At 41.4% G+C, this 13,239-nt stretch overlaps 1 protein-coding gene across 3 annotated transcripts in view; it reads left to right on the top strand.

Moving 5' to 3' along the window:
• The window catches only part of Pde9 (phosphodiesterase 9), a 1,237,973-nt gene that overhangs the window by 324,278 nt on the left and 900,456 nt on the right, over window positions 1-13,239 (top strand). For 2 of the 3 annotated variants that reach the window (XM_068228340.1, XM_068228339.1), the window contains one exon: window positions 7,329-7,349. The exons of the other annotated variant lie outside the window; for it this stretch is intronic. The gene's annotated coding sequence lies outside the window, so the exon portion shown is untranslated. The remainder of the gene's footprint in view (window positions 1-7,328; window positions 7,350-13,239) is intronic. 3 annotated transcript variants of the gene reach the window in all.

The raw sequence follows: 13,239 nt of genomic DNA, 5'->3' as shown, positions 1-13,239 counted from the left end.
CAGTATATGTTTATTCGTATTAATACCTTCACACATTCCGAACTTACCACAAAAATCAATACCATCTTAATTTCCGGGGGCAAAGACATTCAAGGACTGCATTCCAATTAGTATCGAGGTTGTAGAGAATGAAAGTAAACTAATTACCTTCCAACCCGCCAGGATTTCACATGGCCTGTACGAAGAGAATTTTGTTTCGTAGTGCTTAGGTTACAAATTACTAACAAAACATGGTATTGCCTACGTCTTCCTGTATGAGAACAGATAACATGTTACAAAATAAAGTTCACAGATGACTAGTGAAGCCCAATCCTTACTCAGATCTGAGCATGAACAACCAAGTCAGTGCGTCCAGCTAAGCCACTGGACCACAGATCAATTACTCTGAATCTGAGATTCCTCGTGGTAGGATGCCGTATTCCTTTCCATTCTTCATCTAGCCAACAGCGCACTATCTGTCAGAGTGCTAATTTCACACGGAATCAGATGTTCTAGCATTCCTACTTCATGGGTGGTTGGGAGATTGTTACGCCTAAGATAAGGAAAATCATACTAGTCTTGTCCTACTTCTGTTTATTGCCGGGCTGAGAGGCTCAGACGGTTGAGGCGCTGGTCTTCTGACCCCAACTTGGCAGGTTCAATTCTGGCTCAGTAGCTCAGACGGTTGAGGCGCTGGTCTTCTGACCCCAACTTGGCAGGTTCAATCCTGGCTCAGTGGCTCAGACGGTTGAGGCGCTGGCCTTCTGACCCCAACTTGCCAGGTTCACTCATGGCTCAGTAGCTCAGACGGTTGAGGCGCTGGTCTTCTGACCCCAACTTGCCAGGTTCACTCATGGCTCAGTGGCTCAGACGTTTGAGGCGCTGGCCTTCTGACCACGACTTGGCAAGTTCAATCCAGGCTCAGTGGCTCAACTTCGCAGGTTCGATCCTGTCTCAGTTGGGTGCTCAGATACGTCAGCCTCGTGACGGTAGATTTACTGGCACGTAAAAAAACCTCCTGCGGGACTAGATTCCTGCACCTCGGCGTCTCCGAAAACCGTAAATGTACAGTAGTTAGTGGGACGTAAATCAAATATTTCATTATTACTCCTGTTTATTAGTAAAATTTGTGTTCCAAATAGGTCAGCATCTACTCGACCTTGTTTTGCCCAGGATAATAACCTATAGGGCCTACAGCATTGCAATTCACCAATGTTAATAAATACAATAAGATAAATCCTCTGGCGCTACCAGCCCCGGCTTACCAAGGTACCGCTGCGCAGCCCAAACGCCTGCGGATCATGAAGTGACGCGTGATCTGCACAAGGAATTCACTCGGCCGTTATTTTTGGCTTTCTAGACCGGGGCCAGTAACTCATCGTCAAATAGCTCGTCAACTCTAATCACGTAGACCGAGTGGACCTCGAGCCAGCTCTCAGGTCACGTAAAAATCCCGGTAAAGTATTTAATAACTATTTTTGTACCGGGAGGTACACCTCAACACCGCACATTTAAAAGATGCGCCTTAAGGATCGCTATCTCTGATACAAATCCTGAAACAGCTATTGCATGAAGTTGGGACATTAATCGGAAGATGTCACTCATACATAACAGAGTATTGTGTTATTTTAAAGTTTCCTTAACTGGCTGGATGTATTTGTTTTGTTTTGGTGTACAGCAAGAAGTCTGAACTTTTCTCCACAGATGTCCTTACAAAAACTGAGATCATGCACTCTGGTGCAAGGTGGAAGAAGCAGTGATTTAAAGAAGTTTATGTTTGTAGGTTTTCCCAACTATATTAACTTTCATTTATTTTGATATTTCAAGGTTTGCAACACTTCCTTCTCATCCCGCCAGCTTTTGAATCTTGCCAATTAGAAATTTTCTGTATTCATTTTTCAGCCTATCACAGGCTCCTTGTAGCTTTTTATTCGGCCAATAAAAATGAGAGGGTGTGTCCGGATTTCGTTCAGAACCTTCTCGAACCCTCTCCTCGGGTATATAAGCTGCGGCTTTTTCAAGCTACCTTGTCTTATTCATCGTCAAAGTTCTGAATGCGTGTGTTAAGACAGTAGACAGGCAGGCAGAACATCAGCCCAGGTAATGACTACCAGTTTTCTATCTCAGTAGCTATCTCCGCAAAATTACCCGAAGGGAAGGTCCTAATCTTTAACTATGTAACTACCGGTTTTCTAAAATGTAAACTTTCTTACGGCTAATGCAAGTTTTCATAAGGACTCAAACCATAAATCGGGGATAGAGAGTGCGTTACCCTCTCGAGTTCCCCCTCAATTTATCTTGAGGTGACTACGATTTTGTAACCGTTTTTCTCCTGTAAATTACCAAGTAACTTGTTCTTCTAGTCACCTCAGTAGTGTGGGATTAGCCTCTGCATCATCGGGCCACAAGCCCAAGTAGGGTTTTAAAAATTTGGTTTTCAAGGAGCGCAAGTGTACGCCTCCATAGATTTTGAGTTTGGGCCAGTAATGTTAACCTGTTCTTCTTCACGAAGGGCCAGTAGTATAGGCAGAATTTGGGAGAGCATATAAGCTCCTTTTTATATTTGTATAATAATGTTTGGTGCCTTTGGAAGGCCTTAATTGTAACGGTTGGAGCAAAGTGCTATGGATAATTTGTGTTTTGGGAGATTTCTCTCCTTGTCTATCTACCTAAAGGCAACTTCTGTGAGGTTGTAAATTTGTAAATTGGAGCTTGCGGCTCAGAACTTGTAAATTTGTGGCTTGAAGCCCAAAACTGTTAAATTCCCTATTATGGGGTTTTCTATTCTGGTATCAAAATTGTCATTGTACCTGATACATTGGTTTGCCTTCACTAAGTGAAGAATTTTGTTAAGTTTTGAGATCTGAGAAGAAGTATAACATTTATTTAAAGTTTTAAATTAATTTTTGATATCGTAGTTAGACCCATTGAAGTCCACACATTCTTTTACCTCTCTGCGTTCCACAGATACCCCGGAACAATTATAATATGCTCATTTCGGGGCTGAGTAGCTCGGACGGTAGAGCGCTGTCCTTTGGAACTCAAGTTGGTGTGTTCAATCCCGGCGCAGTCCGATGGTATTTGGAGGTGCTCAAATAGGTCAGCCTTTCGTCAATAGATTTATTGGGGCGTCCTAATACAGACAGGCTCGCTTCCCTTTGACTGCCTGGACGCCATGTTTAATAGGTAGCTGGTTAAATTACGTGCTATATTCCAATGTTAGCCCTCCTCGAGGAAATGATCGTAAAGGTATCAAGTCGTTAATGGTGTGACTCCGTGGTTGGCTGATTCCTGTCCCATTGGAGGAAAAAATGTTCCATCAGAATGTTGCGTGTCAAAAGCGCGGATTCAATTCAAAAACCTCTACGCTGTGTTTACATGGAGTGAGGACATACGACGTGCAGTCGCTTAAGTGCGGCCAGTATCCAGTAATCGGGAGATAGTGGGTTCGAACCCCACTGTCGGCAGCCCTGAAGATGGTTTTCACACCAGGCAAATGCTGGGGCTGTACCTTAATTAAGGCCACGGCCGCTTCCTTCCCATTCCTAGGCCGTTCCTGTCCCCGCGTCGCCATAAGACCTATCTGTGTCGGTGCGACGTAAAGCAACTAGCAAAAAAAAAAGGACATACGATGCTGCTGATAGTGATTCGGATGGAAACATTAAGCCTTGAGCAGACACTTTGTTGTTGTTGTTGTTGTTGTTGTTGTTGTTGTTGTTGTATTTCTTGCACAGGTGTAGGCTATGTGCCGACATTGGGTTTCACCTTCTCCCCTTCTCGTCATCATGATCTCACACCTAGGCGTAGAGGTCGGTGGATGCAGAGTGGGTCTCGGCCCACAAGTGGCTACGGCTGGTCCGTGGTCCGACAGCTATGCACTCCGACCGGCTAACCGAGCAGAGGCAGGGTGGCCTCGGCTCTACGGTGGCTCTACGCCTCTGTATTCGGGAGGCGAAGAGGAGCTGGTCCCCACTGCCGGCTGTCCTGATAATGATTTTCCGCGATTTTCAATTTTCCTGCACTAAGGCGAATACCGGAGAGTGACCACGGCCACGAATCCTCTCACGTACTCCGCACATCTCCTTCACGGTAACAAATCTCCTGGCTTGAGAGACGGCGTCACCGTCTAGGAGGCCCGCCTCCTCCTTCAGAGGAGCAATGAAAACAATTTAGTAGTAGTAGTAGTAGTAGTAGTAGTAGTAGTAGTAGTAGTAGTAGTAGTAGTAGTAGTAGTAAAATAGAAGATTTTCCACCGGGAGAGAGAAAATATCTTTGGACACTCCTGCCACTAAAAGTCATACACTAAATAAATACGTAAAATTAATACCAGTGTTGTTACTATGGTTTTCCTCGGCCTTGGTCGTTGGTTCGATCACGCCTTGGTCCAGTGGTATATTAAGGTGCTCAAATATGCTAACGTCGTGTCGATAGATTTACTGGCACACTGTATCAGTTCAGTCAATAGAGTAATGAGTGTCCTAAGGGTGGAACGTTCGCAGGTCATAGTTGAGAATCATGATATACAAGTGAAACGTATTTTTATAATAACAGCAAATAAATACAGAAATGTGGAGTACGAAAGTTTTTAAAAATGAAAGTTATTTTTAAAAAGTAAAACATCCTTCCCGACTTAAAACTCAAATGAAGAAACAAAATAAAACTCTTCTTACTCTGCTGTTTAGTCAACAAGCACCTGTGACTTAACTAAGAGCTTCTACAATCCTCTATTTGGGCCGATGACCTAGATGTTAGGACCCTTTAAACCACAACCATCACCGATCCTCTATTTGCAGTTAGGTGGTTCTACGCCTCTTACTATTGAATCATAATAACTGGATCTAACCATCGTCGTCTTTCTACCTCTGCTTCTCTTATCCTCCATGGTCGAGTTCATTATCCTCCTAGGTGGTCTGTGTTCATGTATTTGCCTTCCATGATCCTGCCCTACAAATCAGTTTAAAGAAGTCGGCGTACCTCGGCGTTTTCGTAAACCGTACTGCTAGTCAATGTGACATAAAACCAAAAGCATGATCATTTATTATTATGTCGAAGAAGAAAAGAATGGAGAAGAACATGATGAGCTGTTGTTTAATATTACCAAGAACAATTTTTATTTATTTATTTATTTATTTATTTATTTATTTATTTATTTATTTATTTATTTATTTATTTATTTATTTATTTATTTATTTATTTATTTATTTATTTATTTGAGTCTCCGTGGCTCGGGCAGCAGCGCGCCGGCCTCTCACCGCTGGGTTCCGTGGTTTAAATCCCGGTTACTCCATGAGAGATTTGTGCTGGACGAAGCGGAGGCGGGGCAGGTTTTTCTCCGGGTACTCCGGTTTTGCCTGTCATATTTCAATCCAGCAACACTCTCCAATATAATTTCATTTCATCTGTCATTCATTATCATTGCCCCAGAGGAGTGCGACAGGCTTCGTCAGGCGGCACAATTCCTATCCTCACCGCTAAATGGGGCTTCATTCCATTCCATTCCATTCCATTGCATTCCTGGCCCGGTCGAATGACTGGAAAAAGGCTGTGTTTTCATTTATTTATTTATTTATTTATTTATTTATTTATTTACTTATTTATTTATTTATTTATTTATTTATTTTATTTTATTTTTGTTAGTGGTTTAACGTCGCAAACACATTGAAGGTTTTCGGCGACGCAAGGACGGGAAAGGGCTGGGAGTGGAAAGGTATTTGTGTGGCCATAATTAACTTACGTCTACAGAATTTGCTTGGTGTGAAAATGGGAAACCAGGGAGTACAATCTTCAGGGCTGCCGACGTTGAGTCACCATCTCCCGATTGCAAACTCACAACTGCTCAACCCTATGCGCGCGACCAACTGTCCGGTAAATATTTAAAGTACCGGTGATGATGGTGATGATGACGATAAGAAATTTACTTTACGTCGCACCGACACAGATAATGTTTTTTGTTATTTGCTTTACGTCGCACCGACACAGATAGGTCTTATGGCGATGATGAGGCAGGAAGGGGCAAGGAGTGGGAAGGAAGTGGCCGTGGCCTTAATTAAGGTACAGCCCCAGCATTTGCCTGGTGTGAAAATGGGAAACCACGGAAAACCATCTTCAGGGCTGCTGACAGTGGGGTTCGAACCCACGATCTCCCGAATACTGGATACTGGTCGCACTTCAGCGACTGCAGCTATCGAGCTCGGTACAGATAAGTTTCATGGCAACGATGGGATAGGAAAGACCTAGGAGTGCGAAGGAAGTGGCCGTGGCCTTAATTAAGCTACAGCCCCAGCATTTACTTGGTGTGAAAATGGAAAACCACGGAAAACCATCTTCAGGGCTGCAGACAGTGGGCTTCGAACCCACTATCTCCGGAATACAAGCTCACAGCTGCGCGCTCCTAATCGCACGGCTAACTCGTCTAGTATCTATTATTATTATTATTATTATTATTATTATTATTATTATTAATATTATTATTATTATTTATTTGCTATTTGCTTTACGTCGCACCGACACAGATATGTCTTGCGGCGACGATGGGATAGGAAAGGCCTAGGAAGTAGAAGGAAGCGACCGTGGCCTTGATTAAGCTACAGCCCCTGCATTTGCCTGGTGTGAAAATGGGAAACCACGGAAAACCATCTTCAGGGCTGCAGACAGTGGGGCTCAAACCCACTATCTCCCGATTACTGGATACTGGCTGCACTTAAGCGTGTGCAGCTATCGAGCTCGGTATATTATTATTATTATTATTATTATTATTATTATTATTATTATTATTATTATTATTATTATTATTATTATTTATTAACACGACAGTAGGCTATGTGCTAATCGTTATTAGGTTTGTGCCTGTCAATAGCAAAATAATAAATAAATAAATAAATAAATAAATAAATAAATAAAATTAATTTTAAATGCGTCCTTAAATTCAAGGCTGCCCCTCGACGAAGCTTACTAAGCCCAATACACAACTAATGGTATGTACACAAACAATGAGTTACTAGAATAAAATCAACAATGGATATAAACAAAAGGGTGAAGAGTGAAACCAGTAGAATAAACAATTATTTTGTAGAGTGTCTAACTGTACGATGCAACAACATTTTATCGCATTATAAATATATCCTTCAAGTGATTACATGTAAACGTACCGAGGCGGCATACTTCTTTATGTACGTTTTATAACATCAGCTACATGTGTTTCTACGTAGGTATATTCGTTTTATGGCTTATACCTTTTAGATACTACATATTCTCTTATTGTAATGATGTTAACATTGTCTCTGTTTTTATCTGCTTTACTTTCTCCATTCTAGATGGTCTGTTGCATGATTTTGTTTCTGTTTCCACAGGTTGAAGATAAATGTGCACAGGTAACGTCACATCACAGAGAAGTAGCATAGCGTGTGAGTAGAATAGCATGTGTTTTCCTTGTTACTGAAGAATGATTTGTCCCGTTAACTATCTCCTTTATATGTATACAGTGTGTGTAGGAAAAATGTCATCCCATAACTAATTGCGGTGATAATGGGGATCAGGGAAATGAAAACAGAAACCAATCCTACAACTTCCAGTTTTCTACCAGAGTCAATTGGGGTAAAACATGTTTCTTTAGAAAGGACGACAGTCTGGTTGTTAGGATCACTAGACACTGAACAAGTGGCTTTCGCAACATAACTGTGTTGCATTCGAGAGATAGTAGGTTCGAACCCCACTGGCGGCAGCCCTGAGGATGGTTTTACTGGTTTCCCATTTCCACACCAGTCAAGTGCTGGGGGTTGTACATTAATTAACGCCACCGTCACTTCCTTCCCACTCCTAGCCCTTTCATATCCCATCGTCAGTCACCATAAGACCTATCTGTGTCGGTGAGACACAAAGTAAAATTGTAGATTGTGATTATAGACATTACGGCGGCGACTTTTGAGGCATTTGGACAGCAGACCTCGTCTAGAATGACATTAAGTAACTTGCTCTATTTGAACCTGCATGAAAAATGTGAGTTGAAAAATTGATTCATATCCTTATTTTTCTGCCTGCTGTCATTTCTTGATGGATACAGGTACTTTTGCATCCATCTCTTGGCACAGGCCAGAGTAAAGTGTAGCTTCCACCGAAGTCCCAGTCTCATCCATGGCTGTGACAATATGGAAGTTGCTGGGGTATGGTTAGTGCTGAGTAATGACATTCAGAGCACGACTAGTGCATCTGAGTGTTATGAAAGGTGCTGCTCATAGGGTCAGTCGTGCTGCAATAGTACTTTCTGACCCAGTGAGGAAAGCAATGGCAAACTAACTCACTCCTCATCTTGCCTAGTATGCTTCATTTTCGTGCTGCCATTGGTTTTTTTTGGGTTTCCTGAAAACCGCATAACCTTTGGTGGTGCTATTTGAGGATCCAACCAGCCTCTGGGCTGATGACCTAACAGACAGATCCTTATTTTAATTATCCAGATCCCTTTATTCATTATTTATTTACCATAAACCTTTACAGTATCTATGGAAGGCATGGGTAAAAAGGACAGGCCCCTACACGTAGTGCCCCTGACCTTTGAAATGAACACTTAAATCCTAAATTAAAACAATCATATGCACTACTACAAGTAAAGTAACGAAGTATAGTGTATACACATTTCTCATTTACATATCCTTTCACTCCCTGGTTCATTCTTCCATATATTCACATATATTTTCTCACCCCATTTTCATTTTTTACATTTAATTTTGGCGGGGAGGTCGTCCCAATCCTTCGCTGGACGAGCACATTATTAAATGAATTATTATAAGTACCATTTTGTTATACTCAGAGGCTGAGTAGTTAGGACCGTGCAGCTGCAGCCTTATGTCCTTAAGTAGGTGTTACCGGGCGAGTTGGCCGTGCGCGTAGAGGCGCGCGGCTGTGAGCGTGCATCCGGGAGATCGTGGGTTCGAGCCCCACTGTCGGCAGCCCTGAAGATGGTTTTCCGTGGTTTCCCATTTTCACACCAGGCAAATGCTGGGGCTGTACCTTAATTAAGGCCACGGCCGCTTCCTTCCCACTCCTAGCCCTTTCCTGTCCCATCGTCGCCATAAGACCTATCTGTGTCGGTGCGACGTAAAGCTGCTAGCAAAAATAAGTAGGTGTTGGATTGCGGCGCAGTCGGATGGTATTTGGAGGAGCTCAAGTACGCCAGTCTTGCCTGGTATGAAAATGGGAAACTTCGGAAAACCACGTTCAGGGCTGGCGATGGTGGGATTCGAAGACCCTCACCCGACTGGAAGCTCGCAGCTCGCGGCCTATGCCGACGACTTGGTCTTCATGGCAGACTGCGCAGAAAGCCTCCAGTTTAGTATCTTCGAACTTAAAAATAGGAAAACGCAAGGCGTGCTCTGTTCACCCGAATGGACGTGGGATGGAAACATTTAAGAAACGAGATTCACTCAGCCTATACCAAAAATGAATAACAGGATAATTCCATGGGACAAAGGTGGCCGAGCGTAGAGATAACCATGCATAGTGGAAGCCTTTACCTTCCACTTCTCCCAGGGCCTTCGGGGGCTGCACAGATATGACTTTGATTTTGTTCTATCATTACCTGTTCTTAGTAGACGAAATTTTCGAACGCCCTATATATAAAATTACTTTTCTGCCTGTACATTTTGAATTTTCATGAAAAAATGAAATGGCGTATGGCTTTTAGTGCCGGAATGGTCCGAGGACTTGTTCTGCTCGCCATATGCAGGTCTTTTTATTTGACTCCCACAGGCGCCCTGCGCGTTGTGATGAGGATGCGATAATGGAGACGACACATGCACCCAGCCCCCGTGCCAGTGAAATTAACCAATGATGGTTAAAATTCCCGTCCCTCCTGGGAATCGAACCCGAAACCCCTGTGACCAAAGGCCAGCACGCTAACCATTTAGCCATGGAGCCGGACTCGAATTTTCATAATTGGTTCGAAAGTTCATATCTGCGTAGAAGGATTGCTGAATTGGAAACTCTCCTGCAAATTATTCGTCAGTTGAAAGGAAATTCAGAATAAGTTCCTAAGTATTTTGCACATATTTCAGGATTGAAGAAAAACTAGACATTCTTTTAATTTGCGGTGAATGTGACAGAAGCGCAATGATATTGTACACTGAACACTATCTATATCGGCGGTGCCCTTCACCTCGTATCATCGCCAACATCTGCACAAGTCTCATAGAAACAGTATGAGCATTTAAGAAGTTCTGAGATTTAGAAAAGTGAAATCAAGTCTCTTATCACTAATTGTACCTCTAGTTTTCATTCGCTAGGAAGAAAGCATACATGCTCATCTTCCACCTTTTTTAAAAGAAACTTTGTGTTGAAATTAATATTTGTTTAAATGTTCTGGGTTGTGTAACCCTTCCCATTGTGTGAGCCGCTGGCGTAGGTACATCCTCCCTGACCAACTAGATTTTTCACATTTTGCTTGTTTCATTTCGAAAATATTTCGAGTTCAGAGTTAGGTGTAACACCTGTATAAGAGGTGAGGAAGTAAAGGAGGCCATAGAGCTAAAACAGTTACAAATGGAGGATTGAGAAAGCGCATTGTTTTATGGCAGAATTTTGCGGACTGGACGCCGAAAAGCGTAATAGTCCATAATGAAGTATGTGGTGCTATCTGAAGGCATTTATCAGTTTCGACTCGGTTAATTTATAACTGTCAGGTTCTTCAATAGCCGAGCTGAGTGGCTCAGACAGTTAAGGCGCTGGCCTTCTAACCCCAACTTGGCAGGTTCGATCCTGGCTCAGTCCGGTGGTATTTGAAGGTGCTCAAATACGACAACCTCGTGTCGGTAGATTTACTGGCACGTAAAAGAACTCCTGCGGGACTAAATTCCGGCACCTCGGCGTCTCCGAAGACCGTTAAAGTAGTTGGTGGGACGTAAAGCAAATAACATTAATTATTAGGTTCTTCAATATGTTGAAACTTATTTTTGAATGAATAAATTCATAAACTAGGCTACCTGAAAGAGGAAACATGAGGTAACCTAACAGTATTATACCAGAAAAAGAAACAAAATTAATATCAGATGTGTTCGACAGTAATAATAAAATAATAGTAATAATAATAATAATAATAATAATAATAATAATAATAATAATAATAATAATAATAATAATTCATAACGATTCATTTTACATGTAATGGTGAAATCAGTCAATTCGTAGTGCTCCAAGAATATTCTTCTAGTTTCCTTTGCAATAAACTGGGAATTGCCAATTTCACCTGTCACTCTTTGAATTCAAACACTCTTGCTTGTGACGTCACGACTCAAAGGCATGGGCTGTGTTGGTCTCGGAAACTAACACTGTTAAACTCCTTTTTAATACCAGTCGATGTCCACATGGAACGCCACTAGTGAACGTATAAAATCGTAATTAGTGACGGAATTGCTTTGCCTCTGTTGCTCTTTGCAATTTTATTTTCACGTCACCTCGCTTTCATTTAAAGGGCTGGAAGTTAATTGATCCCTTTGATACTAGCAGAGGAAACAAGCATTAAAGGTGAACAATCTGAGCACACGACTTATAGTGAACATTTGTAACGAGCTGACATTTGATAAATTTCACTCATTTAAGTGGATAAACATGCCTTTCATGTTTTAATCGTGTTACAGTCATGTCAGCTTCCAGAGTATATGTTGGAGTGCACTAGACTGAATTTAATCCTACCTTGGATCATTTCTCATTCCAGAATTCCCTAGAGAGCTATTGATAGTCTGTTTGAAATGTAGTATCTGGCACAACGATTTTACTGAAGGCCAAGCATGTTGCAGGCTGTTACTTATTCACTTTGGAAGTTAGGGTATTTCGTAAGCAAATCCTCGGGCTCTTACGAGCATGGAGCATACAGTGCAATCTATATTATTATAGGCAGCATGTGCAAGTTGGAATCAGCGCGGTCTTCTAGGAACATGACGAAAATCTAGTCCTGCCAGATAGTCAAAATTACAATGTTATATCACATCCAGAACGGAGTTTGGCGCTTTCAAAAGAATGGTGGGTTTTCCTAAGCGTAAAAAAGTCATTTGCCGCCGTATAACCTGTGCGGTGTATTATTGAAAGTTCATTACAGGGTAACGGGGCTGAAGTTTCCAAAATGGCGAGTCGGAAGGAAAAGATATTCTCTATTGTGACCTTACATTGGGCGGCGGAAATAAATGACCGTTCATGGATGGTTCTGACTAAAAGGTTCGAGTAATATTATGGGTATGCCACGGTTTGTTTCAACGGAGATCCATGAAAATCCACTCTCGGGTGTGTAAGTTCGTTGAATACCGGTCACATGTTACAACGTTTACCATCAGCCTCTTATCGACATCACAAGAATACGTATCTTATAAATATTTGAGACTATCCTAATTCTTAATCTATAAATAAGAACATCGATAATTTATTTTTTTCCTTGGAAGGATATTCCGATTTAATTAAACCATCTTCTAACGAAACATAACTAACAATAATAATTGAAAGTAACAACATGATCGGATAATAAATAAAATTGAATATGACAATCAACGCAGCTGAATAAATATCTGTGTGCTTTCATTGGTTGTTATCTTCTTCGCACATAAGGCATTATAATATCGTACAATCGAGGAAACATGTTGGCGATCAATTTAACGTTAAATTAATATCTCAAACAATTAATCAAATTCAACATGACAATCTGCTGAAGGCTTAAATATCTGATTATTAATTTAATTATTTACATTATTCGTTTCCATCCGCCGACAAGAATAAGATAGGAAAACATTTGTTCATTTATATCTGTCATTTTTTGGCCAAAATCTTGTCCTCCGGTATTCTATTAATGTATCGTAAATATCATCGCGCAAATTAGCGAAAACGTAATTAACAACATGAGTGTTCGTCAATAACCTGCATTCAACGTCCTGAAACCGAATAATGACATGATCATGGACATCAAAATGAAACTCGTAGCTCATCTCCAGTAAATAATAACCCAAATTGCAGAACAGGAACAGCACACTCATGGAATTCTAAAAATTGCTGCACCTAAATAAATCAAATATCTAGCCACACAACATCATCAAAGATAATCATGATTTGGAGTTAGCATGGTCCCACAGCATCCGGAAGAGTCCGTCGATCTTCCTGTAAAGATTTGAAGTTCTAATACTGACTACAAGACATGCGTACTACATCAAATACTACTCAATAGGAAGTACTAAGTTATACATTACATCATACGACACTAATATTATTTCCAGTGACACCATATTTCGCATT

The sequence above is a fragment of the Anabrus simplex genome, chromosome 6 (genome assembly GCF_040414725.1).
Source record: "Anabrus simplex isolate iqAnaSimp1 chromosome 6, ASM4041472v1, whole genome shotgun sequence".
In the NCBI taxonomy this organism is placed as follows: Eukaryota; Metazoa; Arthropoda; class Insecta; order Orthoptera; family Tettigoniidae; genus Anabrus; species Anabrus simplex.
Note: the sequence above shows the minus strand (reverse complement) of the source record. Positions and strands in the feature narration are given on the sequence as shown.